Source organism: Rhipicephalus microplus, chromosome 6, assembly GCF_043290135.1.
Source record: "Rhipicephalus microplus isolate Deutch F79 chromosome 6, USDA_Rmic, whole genome shotgun sequence".
Taxonomy (NCBI): domain Eukaryota; kingdom Metazoa; phylum Arthropoda; class Arachnida; order Ixodida; family Ixodidae; genus Rhipicephalus; species Rhipicephalus microplus.
The window spans coordinates 12297426-12314264 of NC_134705.1; the positions used below are offsets into that span (position 1 = coordinate 12297426).

At 44.6% G+C, this 16839-nt stretch overlaps 1 protein-coding gene and 1 long non-coding RNA gene across 6 annotated transcripts in view; both read right to left on the bottom strand.

Annotated features, from left to right (window-relative positions):
- Window positions 1-16839, bottom strand: part of LOC119168731 (sarcospan) — a 209091-nt gene that overhangs the window by 115940 nt on the left and 76312 nt on the right. The gene's annotated exons all lie outside the window — the stretch shown is intronic.
- Window positions 10945-15591, bottom strand: LOC142765196 (uncharacterized). The gene is made up of 3 exons (XR_012884094.1): window positions 14598-15591; window positions 13714-13974; window positions 10945-13131 (listed from the first exon to the last, which is right to left on the bottom strand). It is a non-coding gene; the product is annotated as an uncharacterized LOC142765196 (long non-coding RNA).

Sequence of the window (16839 nt, forward strand, 5' to 3'; positions counted from 1 at the left end):
CGAGTTCTCATTTTAAAAGTCTTGTGTCCCACATGTGCCTCTTGATGTAGAGGGAACAAAATTCCGAAATACAAGTAGCTAGGTATATGTTGTACTATAGTTTGTTTGGTGTCTGTCGGGTAACTGAGGGCACTTGCTTGTGTCATGTGTTGTCTGTTTTCGAACTGTTCTTGACAACTTGCAGAACAATCGACAAGTGCTGAGACAAAAAATCGGGAGAAGAGACGAGCGAACCTAGTCGACAAGTTGTGGTGACAAGCCAGTGCAGCTGGAAGTAGTCCTCAAGAATGGGATGAGTTCAGGGAACTGAGTCTGGAGCTACATCCTCCCCATGGCCCTGGAGGTGAACCTGGAGGGACCTGGCGAACGAGTGCGCCGGACATCCGAGCCACGCTAAAGCAGCTCGTCTTTTTGGCGCATTGTCCGGCAGGGGGGGGGGGGGTGCTGTTACGCCTAAGAGTTCAGACCGAACGTCAAAGCCTCTGCAAAGGCAATCTGTGTCGAGGCGAGCGAGAGAGCCCGCCTGACGCCACAATCTCGACGACGTCAGCAAGTGTGGCAGCTTGGGCTAGTTGGTATGACATGATGATAGGTATAGCGTGTGAACAGAACGACGACAAGGAGACAAGAAAAACGCGAAGGACACGAGCGCTTGCCACTCGTGTCCTACGTGTCCTTCTTGTTTTATTGTCGTCATTTGGTTTTCACACTCTAACTATTGTGACGTCAGCAAGCGGCGCCATGCAGTCTGACGAGTATTACGCAGTGCGTCGCAACATCACTCATCCTTGGTTGCAACCCAGCGCCACGGCTCCAGATTCGAGGATCATGACGCAACCAAGCGGCGGTTCCTGACTAGAGAAATCGGACATCACGGCAAGCGGCGCTTATCATTTGACGTTGGTGACGTAAAGGTTCACCCGGTGCCTATAAAAAGAAAGCAGCCGACCTATGCGTCGGAGATAAGCCGACTTATAGGTCCCTAAGCTGTCCTAAGCTGTGCCAAAGCTGTCGGCCCCAGTGCCGAATATGTAACGCCTCTATTTCTATGCTGTATATAAAACTTGCCTTAACTCACCGTCGCCTTGTCCGCTCGTGTATCAGCTCTGTGCAGAAGAAGTCGCGAGCTGAGAAGCACACGCTACCAAACAGCTAGTGACTTTGGTAGCGCCGAGTTTCGTGGCACCCTTCATAACCTCGTCGGCGGCACGCTTCCTAAATACATGCAGCAACCTAATTACCGGCGAATAAGTTTATGGCATTTGTCGGGACACGTTTTCGTGCTAACTTGGTGGGAATCATTACATGCATCAAGGCAAAATAATAAGGAGAGATAAAAAAGACACAAACAGAGCGATCAGTCTCTGTCTTCTCTCTCGCTACCTGTTATGTTGCAAGCTTCATTGTAATGCCACTGTTAATGATAATAAAAACTGTATTATCCCATTTAGTTCTGTTGAGAGGATCCTCTACTGTCCCAAGTAGAACAGTGCTATGGCAAATTGATTTGAGCCATTGAAAGATACTCTCCTTTTGATTTATTTATCTATTTTGCATTACGGTAGGCATTTGTACAGGCCCATACAGCAAGTGGTTGGAGAAAGTATACATGAGCATGAACATATGAAAATAGAAAAGCTAAAGCAGAACACAGAATGCCTCAGTAGATAATGCTTCAGTAATACTTCAAGAACAACGCAGAAAAAATGCAGAAATGGGATCATACATCAAGAAGCACCATACATTTGACAAGCTTCTGCAAACATTTACCTCATGAAGTACATGCCTATCTACAATCACGAAAGAATTCCAGATTTGCAATAAATTCATCCACAGAACGGCATTCATCAATTTCATTTGGTAAAGCATTCAAAATTTCAATTGCCCTTGCAAAAAAGAATATTTAAACGTGTCGCAGTCGGCCTGATAAGGCCTGATTGGTTCACTATGACAGATTCTGGTAGAGTGACAGTGGGGTGTCGGTACGTAGTTTTTTTATGTTTATGTGGTGATAGAGCGTGAAAAGAAACTTCATTGCGCCCACAACATGCCGACATGCAAGGGTAGGCAATGCTGCCTGATTTCTAAGTGATACGCTATGGTGTCGAGAGTACTTCAAATATATAAATCTTATTGCTTTATTTTGTAGATAGATAGATAGATAGATAACTTTATTGTACACCGAGGGAGGAGAGTCGGGTTTTACCCCGACGCCCCTGCGGGCCGCTCCCACGTTGGAACAGGCAGGGAGTACCTGCCTGCGGCATCGTGGGCCCCTTGGATTGCCCGAAGCTGACGGTGACGATCCGTACTTTTGATGGCGGAATAAAACCCTTGTCTTGGGATGATTTGCGCCTTGAGTTCCTTGGGTATGTGGGGGCAGTCCCACATCATGTGCTCAAATGTACACACACACCCACAGTCCGGGCAGTCAGGAGATATATCCATATAAATAGATACATTAGCTGGGCAGGGGTAAACCCCTGTCTGTAGTAGTCTGAGCGTGACTTCTTGTCCTCTGGTAAGATGCGAATGGGGTGGAGGAAAGACCCTACGACTCAAACGATAATGTGAAGTGACTTCGTTAAATGTCGCTAGAACGTCCCGCGACCCTCGATCAGCCGCACCCCCATCCAGAGGATCGGCCCCGGGCGGGGCGGAGCGGTCCAACGTGCCAGGGCCGTGAAGCCCCGCGCGGAAGGCAAGTCCTCGCGCCCGGGCGTGGGCCAATTCGTTGGAGTTGGTGATGCCGCTGATCGTGGAGCCCATATGGGCCGGGAACCAAATGATCTCGTGTGGAGTGATGGTCCTACCTCTGAGAATTCTAGCAACAGGTGGGGAGACCCTGCCAGAGGCAAAGGCTCTAACCGCCGAACGGGAATCAGAGTAGATCTGAACACGGGATGAATCCAAAAGCCCTAGTGCGATGGATACCTGTTCAGCTATTGCTGGGGAGGTTGCCTTGACAGAGCATGCCGACATTACTGTACCTCGCTCAGAGACCGCAACGGCCACATAACGATTCCTATCCGCACGCGCAGCGTCCGTGAAGGTCGACGATCCCGACTTCGAGTGCACCTGCTCCAAAATTTTCTTGGCTCTAGCCCTTCTCCTTGCGACGTTAAATTGAGGGTGCATATTCCTAGGAATAGGATAAACTACGAGTGCCTGTCTAACGGCGGAGTCAAGAGAAGTCATCCGCTCTTCCTGGAGTATTGTAGAAATTCCGGCACGTGCCAAAATCTCCCGACCCGCCCGGGTGACCGAGAGGCGAGAGATCTGCGCCGTGCGTTGAGCCTCTATAATTTCATCCAACGTGTTGTGAATTCCTAATGCTAACAGCCCCTCCGTGCTAGTTCGGATTGGAAGGCCGAGTGCCCTTTTAACAGTTTTACGGATCAGTACATTGAGCTTCTCCCTTTCTGCAGCGAGCCAGTGATGCATAGACGCAACATAATGAACGTGACTCATGAGGAAGGCATGAAAGAGGCGAAGAAGATTGTCCTCCTTCATGCCTCCTTTCCTGTTAGAAACTCTAATAATGAGGCGAAGCGTAGCCGCAGTATGTTGCTCTAATCTACGTAAAGTTTCCGTGTTACGTCCATCCGCTGAAATGAGCATGCCTAATATCCTGATAAAGCTAACCTTGGGAATTCTAGCCCCACTAGCAGTCAATAATGTCACATCCACCTGCTCAGGGGGGACCCAGTCCTTTATTTTGTATACTGCCTCGTTTTTGTACAAGTTCTTCCTGGTGTGGGTTCCACACAATATTACCGTACTCAAAAGCAGCCTCACTAATATTTTCTATGCTGTTAACTTCACATGTGATAGAGCTGCAGACAATTTTTTTCGCAAAAACTCTAATGATAGTAAAGCTTTTGTGCACGTGTTCTCAATGTGAATATTCTATTTCATGTCTCTTGTAAAGGTCATGCCCACATTTTTATTTAAATCTGTCACTACTAAATCGTTACCCATTAGTCTACATTTAAAACTAAGAATCGTCTTTTTATGTGTTATAATCATGCATTTAGTTTTCCTAACACTAAGTTTTATGCTCCATCTGTCCCACCATTGAGCTATCTTGTTCAGTGTATTGTTCAATTTGAGATTATTATTGACTCTCTGCACGAAAGTGTAATTAACAAAGTCATCGGCGAAGAGCCGTAACATTACTTTTTTTTCTGCGCAATCAGCGATGTCATTAACGTAAATAAGAAATAACAGTGGTCCGATAACAGATTCTTGAAGCACTCCTGAATAGACTTCGAGTTCACGGGAGTAATAAAAATTTATAGAAACATACTGAGTTTGGTGGTTTGAAACATAGGCTGCTATCCATTTCACAGTACCATCTGCGAATCCAATAGACCTGATCTTTTCGAATAATTTATAGTGCATGACACGATCAAAAGCCTTCGAAAAATCAACAAAAATAGTATCAACTTGAAAATTTGAGTTAATTATTGACGTAAACGCATGGGTTCTCTCTAGTGTTTGAGTAATTGTTGATAAACATTTTATAAAACCATGTTACATAGGGTATAACGCGTTATTTTCGTTTAGGTACGTCATGATAGCTTTACTCACTATGTGTTCCATTATTTACAGCAGCAACTTCACAGTGATATCGGTCGATATGTTTTAACGTGTTGCTTGTTGCCTACTTTATGAATCGGTATTACTTTAGCGCACAGCCAATCCTTAGAAAGAGAAGATGTACTGAGCAATGTCGAAATTATAATCTGCAAAAAGGGATAAAGTTGCTGAGCATATCTTCTCAAAAACATATTGATATATTATATGGCCCAGACTATTTCTTGGTGTTCATTTGCAAAAGCAAGTTTAGAATACCTTGCTCTGTTATCTTGAGGTCATACTTTCGGTTATATGCTACTGGCATGCGCACCGGCGCAATTGCTGAGCGTTTGAAGACTGATTGGAAATAGTCGTTAAAAGTATGAGTAACAATTTTCATGTCTTTTCTGATTGAGCCTGCTACATCTATTTTACTGATTCCACCGCTTCGCTTCGATAAGTAGCGCCAAAACTTTTGCGGTTCTTATTGAATTAGGTTTGTTAAAGTGTTTGAAATTAAGTATTCTTTTGCGGCTTTCATTTCTATTTCATTTTGCAGGCGAGTTCTGTTGTTACTGCTGAATCTGTTCTTTTACTTCATCGATGTTTTAGTTTCCGTTTTAGATTAACAATGTTCCACGTTATCCATCGCGTTTTCCGCTTCTTTTATGTTTAGTCGGTATGAAGTGATTTTCACAGTATCTTATAGCCTCTTTGAATTTCGCCTGTAGAACGTTGACATCTTCATCAGTCTCAGCTGAAAAACTGTCTTATTATTACATAGTTATTACAATAAATGTTTGAACCAAAGCTTATTGTTCATCAGCACCAGTCCCAGTACACGACAAAATCCGTGTATTCAGCTTTCCTTGGTTTGTGCCCATAATAGGAATAGCCAGCAGTTATTAAAATATGCATAAATATCACGCACATGTACACACGTAGGTAATACCTAGATTATTCTGTCTGAAATCCATCGACCAACGCGATGTTCACGCGATGTGAACAAGCAATGCCATGTAGAAGAGCTTTGCTATAACGTAACCTTTTTGGTTGGTTCCATTTTACCGAAGTTTTCGGTCATGACTGTACGTTGGCAAATGAAACAACCTTTTCGAATGCGCATATTTTGCGTAAGTTCGCATTGATTATTATGCAGTAGAAAACAAATTTAAAACTTTAATGGCCCAGAAGAAAGACAACTAGAAAGAAGTTCTGCCAAATTATCATTACAGTTATTGTAAATGATAAATGACTATTTATTTAAAATAAACGTACATACATACATACATACATGCATACATACATACATACATACATACATGCATGCATGCATGCATGCGTACGTACTTACGTACGTACATACATACATACATACATACATACATACATACATACATACATACATACATACATACATACGTACATACATACACATACATACATACATACATACATACATACATACATACATACATACATACATACATACATACATACATACATACATACATACATACATACATACATACATGCGTACGTACGTACGTACGTACGTACATACATACATACATACATACGTACGTACATACATACATACATACATACATACATACATACATACATACATACATACAACATACATACACATACATGCATGCATACATACATACATACATACATACATACATACATACATACATACATACATACATACATACATACATACATACATACATACATACATGCGTGCGTGCGTGCGTGCGTGCGTGCGTGCGTACGTACATACATACATACATACATACATACATACATACATACATACATACATACATACATACATACATACATACATACATACGTACGTACGTACGTACATACATACGCTGAGGTGTATGTCATCTGCTTCTTTGCCACCATCGGTATGTGTGGCAGACATCAGCGAAACTGGAAATCCGCGGCCACGTCGTGACTCATTCGTGGCCAACCAGCGATATGGCCAACGCCTTCGGCACGGCCCCGCCACACAGAGGTGGGCAGCCCCCGCTCAACAAGCTCGTCACCGACCCTTCACAGCTGAGCGGTCCCAGCATTGGTTCGGTGAGCGTCCTCTACCAGTCTGTTACAACTGTGGCTTCGAAGGACACATTGCCAGGTATTGCAATTACCAACAGCCGCCAAGGTATGACCGATCACCGAGATTTAACCGTTCTGGCGTTACCCGAGCACCGACATTTCCGGGAAGCGGGTCTTACGAGATCCCAGGACCGCTACGAAACCAATCTCCGGCCTCTGACCGCAGTGTGACACCACCACCTGCCCCTCGTGCCAACCGATCACCGTCTCCTCGGCGCCGCCACTCCTCGCCTCTTACGGAAAACTAGCCGGTGCGGCCGTTGGAGGTGAGGTCGCCGGACAGTCTTCGATTTCAACAGATATACCTCCGTTAGCTTCCATGTTTAGAAATAAGGTTCGAGTGCTTATCGATGGTGTACCAACGATGGCGTTGGTGGACACAGGTGCAAGCGTGTCAGTGATGAGTTTAGTATTTACCCGCCTTCTTGGACGAAAGGTTGTGTTTCATTAGGACCGTCCTGATACGTTTCGTGGAGTGAGTGGAGAGGTGTTACAACCTGTTGGTGTCTGCACTGTGACTGTTAGTTTGGCGTGCCAGAACTTTGTCGCAGAGTTTGCTGTTCTCCCTCATACTACGCATGACGTCATTCTGGGACTCGATTTTTTGAAGCTATGTGGTGCTACTGTCGATTGCCGCACAGGACAAATTACAGTAGATTCTGATATCCCAGTTTCGTTTATGGAAAACTCGCCCTCTCAAGAAAGTGCTCTTTGCGTGTCTGTGGACACAACTGTGCCGCCGTTGTCTGCAAAATGGGTCCCTGTTGTCTGTTCACCTGCAAGCGAGAAAACATTTGACGCAACTGTGGAGCCCGTGCATCTCAGTTGCATAAAGAAGACAATTTTAATACCGTACTGTACACTATCGGTTGCCCGAGGGCATACTGGTTTGTGGGTGACTAACTGCTCTAGTGAACCTACAGTGCTGCCGAAGGATCTGAAACTTGCAGAGATTCGTGAACACCAAGTATTCTCGCTTGCCACCCTCGCAGAAAGCAATGATTCCCCGGATAAGACCCGTTGCAATAATCTGCACGCCAGGGACACCACCATTATGGCTATGATTGATAAGTCACTCAGCACCAAGGAACGTAATGAACTGGCGAGTATTCTGCGCAAACATGCCGGTATTTTTGATTTCGCTCAGCATGATTCACCGTCATTCCCTGCTTCTCGTGTAAAGGACCGAATCGACACGACATCTCACAGACCTCTCCGACAGAAACCATATCGTGTATCGCCGTCAGAACGCGCAGTGATCAATGAACAGGTTTGCGAGGTGCTCAAGCAAAATGTAATTCAGGAATCATGTAGTCCGTGGGCCGCCCCAGTAATTCTAGTGAAGAAGAAGGATGGGACATGGCGATTTTGTGTTGACTACCGCCGTCTCAACGCCATCACTAAAAAGACGTATACCCACTCCCACGGATTGATGATGGTATCGACTGTCTATCATCGGCCTCTTACTTTTCGTCTGTGGATCTGAGGTCAGGCTACTGGCAGATTCCAATGCACGAGGAAGACAAGGAGAAAACGGCATTTGTTACAACAGATGGACTATTTGAATTCAATGTGATGCCGTTCGGACTCTGCAACGCGCCCGCAACTTTTGAGCGATTTATGGACAACATTCTGCGTGGATTGAAGTGGGAAGTGTGTATGTGTTACTTGAACGACGTTGTAATTTTTGGGCGCACCTTTTGGGAGCACAACACACGCCTTGACCTCGTACTGGACTGCCTAAGCAAAGCACGCTTGGTGCTCAACTCAAAGAAATGTCGTTTTGGAGAGCGCCAAACACTCGTCCTTGGACACTTAGTAAACAAAAAAGGCATACGACCGGATCCCGCCAAGACGGCCGCAGTGGAGGCATTTAAGCAGCCAAACTCGGTGAAAGAACTGCGCAGCTTTTTGGGGCTTTGTTCATACTTTCGCCGATTCATTCCTGGCTTTGCCGATATTGCATACCCGCTCACGTGTCCGCTTCAGAAAGGTGCGCAGTTTGACTGGACCCCGGAATGCGAGTCTGCTTTTTCGGAGTTGAAGTTTCTTTTGACGTCCCATCCGGTTCTTCAACACTTCAATCCTCTCGCTCCCACTGAGGTTCACACAGACGCCAGCGGTATTGGTGTAGGTGCTGTCCTGGTTCAACGCTTGGATAATCAAGAACACGTCGTAGCGTATGCAAGTCGCTCGCTCAGCAAGTCCGAGCGTAACTACACTGTCACAGAGCAAGAATGCCTCGCAGTAGTCTTCGCAGTGCAGCGCTTCCGGTCCTATCTGTACGGACGCCCCTTTACCGTCGTGACAGACCATCATTCTCTCTGCTGGTTGGTTAATCTGCGTGACCCATCTGGTCGGCTGGCGCGCTGGGCACTTCGTCTACAAGAATATGACTTCACGGTTTCGTATAAAAGCGGCCGACGTCACGCTGACGCAGATTGTCTTTCGCGACTACCACTTCCAACGATGGAATGTGACGCGGACACCTTCGATACCTACATTGCATCACTCGACCAACCATTTCCTGATAACAAGACCTTTAAGGATGAGCAACAAAGGGACAGCACCATACAACAGCTTCTTGCTACCAAACCAAAATCATCGCCTACGCGCTTCTGCATCCGAGACGGGCTAGTTTACAAAAAGAACTACACCAACACCGGCTCACGATATCTTCTGGTGGTTCCGAAGAGTCTTCGCGTTTATGTCTTGCAGGCTATGCATAATGACCCAACATCCGGTCATCTAGGCACAGCAAAAACTCTTTGCCATCTTCAAGAAAGATTCTACTGGCCCGAAATGCGCCACACGACGGAACAATACGTGTCTAGCTGCAACGAGTGTCAACGTCATAAGCGCCCAACAAGTGCTCCTTTAGGGCGATTACATCCGGTGCCGCCCCCTAGAACTCCATTCGAGCAAGTCGGGATTGACCTCCTTGGACCCTTTCCCCGGTCTTCTAATGGAAGTCGCTGGATAGTCGTTTGCACCGACCATTTAACACGGTACTGCGAGACCGCTGCCATACCATCGGCAACTGCAGCTGAGGTGTCTTCCTTCATGCTACGTTTTGTCATTCTTCGACATGGGCCTCCCAAAATCGTAATCAGTGACAGGGGCCGACAATTCACAGCAGACGTGATGGAAGAGATGCTTCGTGTCTGTGCTTCAAGGTTTCGACACTCTACGCCATACCATCCCCAAACGAACGGTCTAACTGAACGAACGAACAGAACTCTCTCGAACATGCTGTCTATGTATGTTGCATCCGATCACAAGGACTGGGACAGCATTCTACCCTTTATCACATATGCATTCAACACCGCTCAGCATGAAACTACCGGCTACAGTCCTTTCTTTCTTCTATATGCTCGACCACCTCGTCATACCCTGAATACAATCTTCCCGTGTTTGGACCATCATGATCCCTGCATATCCGAGATCATCTGTCGGGCAGAAAAAGCTAGACGCCTTGCTTATTTGCGCACTCTTGCTTCGCAAGACCGCTCGAAGGCACATTTTGACCGCCGACGCCGACACGTGACGTACAATCGCGGCGACCTAGTGTTGCTCTGGACACCAACTAGAAAACGCGGTTTGAGCGAGAAACTGCTAGCGCACTATGCGGGACCTTATCTTGTTGTAGACCGTATCAGTGATTTAGTTTACCGCATAGCGCGTCTCCATTCAAACGGCCGACGGTCTGCAAAACTGAACTTGTCCATGTTGCACGTTTGAAGCGCTTTATTCCTCGAGAGACTGTTTGACTCGCCCAGTGGGCCTCGTCTGCGCGGAGGGAAATGTTACCACATGTGTAATTTAGGTATGTGCACCTGTGTAGCGGGGAACATGGTGGTAGCAGAAGAGGAGGACGTTCAGTTGGTGGCAAAAGCTCGCTGCTGCCCGTTCACTGCGGTATACCGTCGAGTCGACCGTTACGTCTGCTTCGAATAAACCCCTCGTAGACGTAACAATATAATAAAATGAACGGCTATAAAACAACAATTCTGATACACCCATTTTGGATATATCAGCCTTACAGAGAGTAACTCACGAGAGAAATCCTCCAGCACTGTTTTGTATGAACTCGGCGTTTCTCGAACCATCTTGGAAAACCTTGATGCGTAGTGTCAGCTGCTCCCCAGTTACAAGCAGTTTTTATAAGAAACACAGGAGGAAAGCGCCTGATAGTGTCAATGTAAAGAAAAGGGCTATGCACCGAAATTGAGTACATGTATGCAACATTACTGTGTTTATTTGAGTAGCTCGTCTCATTCACAACACAGTAACAAGCCTTGTTAGGGCACCTGGGCTGAAAAATTGGCACAGCACAAATAAATTTACACAAAACATAAATGATACAATTATTTGCTACTATGCTCCTCAGTGCAAACAGAGTTTATATTGACACTCCTCAAAAAGGCTTCAAAGTTTGCAGATCAGCACAGTTCCCATACAGCTGTGTGTTAGTCTGTTTCAAAAAAATTCAATTCACTTGTGAGCAACGACTGCACACTAAGTATGAGAGGTGATGCTCCAGTGCCCCGCATGTATATTTTGCTGCTGGCCTCGACTGCAATGTTGCTCAGCACACGTGTGGAAATGAAAACTTATGCTATTCCACTATAAAGTAATCATGTTTCATTTGCATGAAACAGGGAAATAAAAGAACATAACAACATTTATTTTCGCACAGTTCGAAAAATGTAAGTACATTTCCATGAAGATTTTACAGCTTATCCGAGCACAGTAAAAGAGGCAATAAGCACATTGTTACTACCAGTTTCAAAATGGTTTTAAGTTGCCAGCTTCAATAATAGAGCATACCAGAACCCTTGCATGGCAGAACAGTGGCACAGACACTTAAAAATGTTAGTAAATGCATGCTATACCTACATAAAAATAAAATATATACTATAGGTTACAATAAGAGGAATGCTGCATAGATGATTCATTTGCATGGTGCACAATTACACGAAAGGTTCTATGAAGAAACCTATGCGAGCAAACACTATATCAAAAAGTTACACTTACACAGCAGAAGCAGAGAAGTTGAGTGTTGCGAGGATGGACAAGCAGTGGGATAACAATACACATGTAATAAAACTTAGTGTTAGATATATTAGGATTAGTGATGATCCCCTTCTTTCCAAATAAAATAATACACATAGAAGCACTTCCTAGAATTTAAACACACATGACATCATTGGTGCTATACAAATGAATATATACTGAACGATTATATCTTCGAAGCACAAGATTATTGCATCCATGGTCTTACTTCTTGTACTATAAAGAATGCAAACACAGTTACTATCGCCAAACATTGATGCTGTGATTTATGGCAGTGAAATGCAGAGACACGCAGGCATTTTGATTAAGATGCATAATAAAAACTTAAAGTCGAATTGATTTGCCTACTAGCACTACAGCGTGTTTAAATTAGTGTCATGGTTTGGTATTTTAATGCAAAATTTAATTACTTTAGAATGCTCAAGCGCAAAGGTCTTGCTGAATAATGCACTGCTAAGAAGTTAAACTGCAGCTGCACAGAATGTTACTACGTATACAATTCAAACTGCTCTTGACATGACAATGTGCTCTTTCTGCTTTCGTAAACTTTGAGCAGGGGAACAGTCACTGGCAGTCCCTTTGAACTTGTTGGTATCCTGTGCTCTGTTCTTGATACACAGTACATGACCGTAGAACACCGGATCCCTTGTTACTGCTGGAACTTATAAAATACAAATTATTGTTACAGCCATGCTACATGCAAAAGTGTACAGTTGTTAAATATGGGCTCATATTTACTGGTGTCGCGTTTTCAGAAACCGATGACAAGCTTCAACACACACACAAACAGTGAAGACTGAAAATATATTTTATTAAGATACAATAGCAAAACTACAATGTTATAGATGAAGGTATGAAACTTCTGCCAGGCATAATAAGCAAATAAAGATTCGTCTACTTTGACTTTACACTAGGTACGAGAAGCAGACCACAAATCAGTTCACAAAGAAACACAAGTTAGACTGCATTACAACACAACAGCTAATGTTCATAACTTTAAGGCTGTCTAACATAGTCAACTCATCAAACCGCGTATAGGACCAAATGGGCAGTCTAGAAGACAGAATGCACTTGTGGATTACGAATGTGCTTGTTGCTGACTTCTATTATTACAAACGAAAAAAAAAAACCTTCCAAAAATGCACTTCATCGGGTGAAGTAATCATAAACAACAAATACAACGGGGTCCTACAGGTGCCACCAACACTCACCACTATTGTTTACACCAGTGTCTTGCCCGATGGATATGCTGTGTCCTGCACAGAACACCAAAGGAGCGCTCCACGACTTGATTTGCATGTGTGCTGGCTGCATCGCACTGCTGCTGAAGTAGGCTAGCTACAGACAGAGAGATGAGGGACCATGGCTTTGAAACACACTAAGGTCACGTTTAGAGATCAACAATACATAATAAGGTCAGGTACAATTTGTAAAAAAAAATATATCACTATGCAATCGTAGTGAACACGTTCGGCTGAAACACAACATGCCACAGCACTGAGAGAGAAAAAGCTACATCAAGTAAAAGAGACAGTTACTGACCCTATGTCATCTGAGGCTTGTTCAATGGGTCTTTCTCCTCGCAAGTTTTGAACAGCCAGGCAATTTTCACCCATTTGCTATTTCCTTCCAGAGCACTCGATCCACAGAGTGAGCCACAATCTCAAAAGGAATCAAAGTATTTGTGCTCGTTCAAAAGCACGAGCTTTTGAGCCTCAGATGATTGGAGTTTCATTAATAAGCTGCAGGCGTTCAACTTTCAACATTCTCATTTATCTCGCAATTTAATTCTATTAATGTTTAATAAGCATTATGTACAAGAATAATACAGGTATCCACTGCAAGCAACCATGCTTGGGTTTTCAACTTGTGCACAGTAAATGGTGTTCACTTAATCGCATGTATCAAAGAAAAACTAACCTTGCAGTCAGGCGTTAGGCAGTTTTGTGCCCTCGAAGCTCCTAAGCAGATTGCAGTCCTTCCAGATGAGGCTGCCATGCATGCTTCCAGGCCACATCTAGGTCCGCCGAATGATAACAGTCCCAGCAGTGACATAGACTTGCAGAGTTATGGGGCGCATGTCCTTCCTAATTTTGTACAGGTGCTCCAAGTCATGATGAGGCTTGATGTACCGGTGTGTGCAACCAGTGCGTTACAGGACCTTAAACTCATCTCTGCGATCTGTGAAAAGCCAAAAACGAAATATATTAAAACAATCATTAAAAGCACTCTCCTCTGATACTTATTTGACGAAGAGCTTCGTCAAACAAGTATTGTCAAATAAGTAGCTTCGTCAAATAAGTTTGTTTCGAAGTGATAATAGCAGATTTGGTCCCTTTGACGAAGCGATAGCTTCGTCAAAGGGACCAAATCTGCTATTATCACTTTGAAACAAACTGAAACCTCGTGTAAAATTTACGTACCGCAATATATATGTCCTAGTGAAGTATAGTGCTACCACAGCGGTAATTGTCTAGTAATCTAATTTTTCAAGATAACAAATTTCTCAAGTGCAACCTGGCTCCAGGAAAATAAATTCACACTGACTTTCCAACTATCAAACTTGGTAAATCTACACGTTCATCCTGATAATCAAACGAGAGCTCACTTATATCAAATCACAAAAAAACTTCTGATGTATTTTCCCACCTCTCCATAATATATGTATGTATATAACAGAAGTAGTAAAATTTTCATGCTTGAACCTAAAATAGAGAAACATTACATCTGATGGGCTTAAAAACTTGCACACGTTATAGTACTGCATTAATAGCAACAAATTTTTTTCTGCAAGGTCAACTTACCGATGGTAACATTTAGTAGCCGTTGGTGTCATGAGGAACCAAGTGTGCTCTACAGCCAACAGGCAAAGGACATCTGCAGACTGGAAGCTGCCAATGACAGCAAAGAATGGCTGGCCAGGCGTGCACGTTCATTGATATAGTGTAAGAACTGGCCATGATCGGCTGTTCTCAAGGCTTTAGTGCCGTGCAAAACGATGGGCAGACAAACTCGGAGACTTGTAGTTAGCCGGTACTGGCCTACAACTTCATCCAAAGCAAGGTACCGGTGAATTCGTTGCTCTTTCTGGGGTCGGAAGGAAGTTTGACGTTCATGGGCTCTCGCTGCCACAGAGAACTCTCAAGTTCTTACCGAAGAAGAGTCTAGGCGCACTGCCAAATTAACATAATCCACAACAGAATGTAGCATCTCGCATCTTCGGTTCATCACATCACAGCGCTGGGACTATGGTTATCACAAAAAGGAGAAGTGACGAGTTAACAAACAAAAGCGCCAAGCTCCATCACCGCAACTTCGCAGGGAAAAACAGTTATCAACGCTGACTCTCAATTTTCGGTCACACGAGCACAGCTTCTTCACAAGTCTCGGAAACATCAACACAGCACCACTGTTCACAACGGACATTGTTTCACTCCCGAACACTAGATTGTTCACAAGAAAATAGAAGCGTATGAGCAAACCAGTGGGAAAGCAACAATTGATCATAGCGCGTAGTTCATACGTTTCCGCACGGACTTGGGGTCACACAAGTAACGTGCCAAAACGCTGTCAATTCGGAATGTCGCACAGCACCCAACAGAGACACTGGAAAGTCAAGCAAACGAACTGTTACCGGCACACAAACACACATTGCAGGCTTCTCGAGTGCTAGTTGCCGTCGATACACCGACGCCGATCCCCGCTTGATTACCACACCGACGCACAGGCTTCGCTGCACTTTACCGTACACCATTGCACTGCCGCAGCTTTCCGCACTGCTTACACGCACCGAAAGAGCTGCCGTAATCACAATGCATCCGGTCGAACGCTGAAGTAACTCTTGCGAGAAGCGTTTGCTGAAATTCGCACCGACCGATATGCTCTTTACGACGCCATGTTGTTTTTGACAACTGCGCAAAACTAAGATGACATGGAGTAAGGAAAAGCTGTAAAATTGCTCTTAGAAAGTACTAGCGCATTTTTTATAGCGTGACTGAATTTGCTCTTTTGTGCGAGGGGGATGATATGACGAACACTACAGGCGTGTCAGATGAAAGAAGTGTTTTGGCAATGCCATGGAGGAAGCTGATGTTGAGGGTATTTCTTCACAACCAATCACAAGCTGTGCCTGCCGGCCAAGCCATTGTCTGCTCGCGTTTGTCGTCTGCTTCGATGGGAGCATGCGACGGAGGATTCGTCTTCGCAACGCAATTATTCTAAGGTCAAGTGGTCGCTACGCCACATAAAATACATGCCAGTGGCTTGCTCTACCTTTTAATGATGTTCGAGCGCCAAGTTAACCAGCTGGTAATTGTCGCAGGGATGAATTCAGCCAAGGTATGCTGCTCCGCCGTGGTGGTCTAGTGGCTAAAGTACTCGGCTGCTGAGCCGCAGGTCGCGGGTTCGTATCCCGGATGCGGCGGCTGCATTTCCGATGGAGGCGGAAATGTTGGAAGCCCGTGTGCTCAGATTGGGGTGCACGTTGAAGAACCCCAGGTGGTCGAAATTTCCAAAGCCCTCCACTACGGCGTCTCTCATAATCAAATGGTGGTTTTGAGACGTTAAACCCCACATATCAATCAATCAATCAAGGTATGCCCCAGAATCTTGAAGGTTTGCATATATCCGGTGTCATTTAAAGTTACTAGGGTCATTTAATCCCGACTGCTTGCCAAGGTCAATATTGATTTGCCATATTGCCAAGGTCAATCAAGGTCAATATTGATTTCTGGTCAGAGAAGGTGAAAATGCTTGATTTGTTTGTAGTTCCATGCGTAATCACGCACACCTCTAACTCACTTCGGTTCATACAGTACGCGCCGTTCCAGATCGTTCCAAAGTGTATCGTCAGCTGTATTTCGGAGATCACACCCATTAGACAGTTAGTGCCAATCGAAGTACACTAGAGCACAAGCTTTATGAACCACTCACTAAAAAGTTCCTCAAATTTTTATTTCCAATATCGTGCAAGGAACGTGCTCCCATTAACCTCTTTGGTGGTAATTTCCACCACTGAGGCAAGGATATCGAGCCGTAGTTCGAATT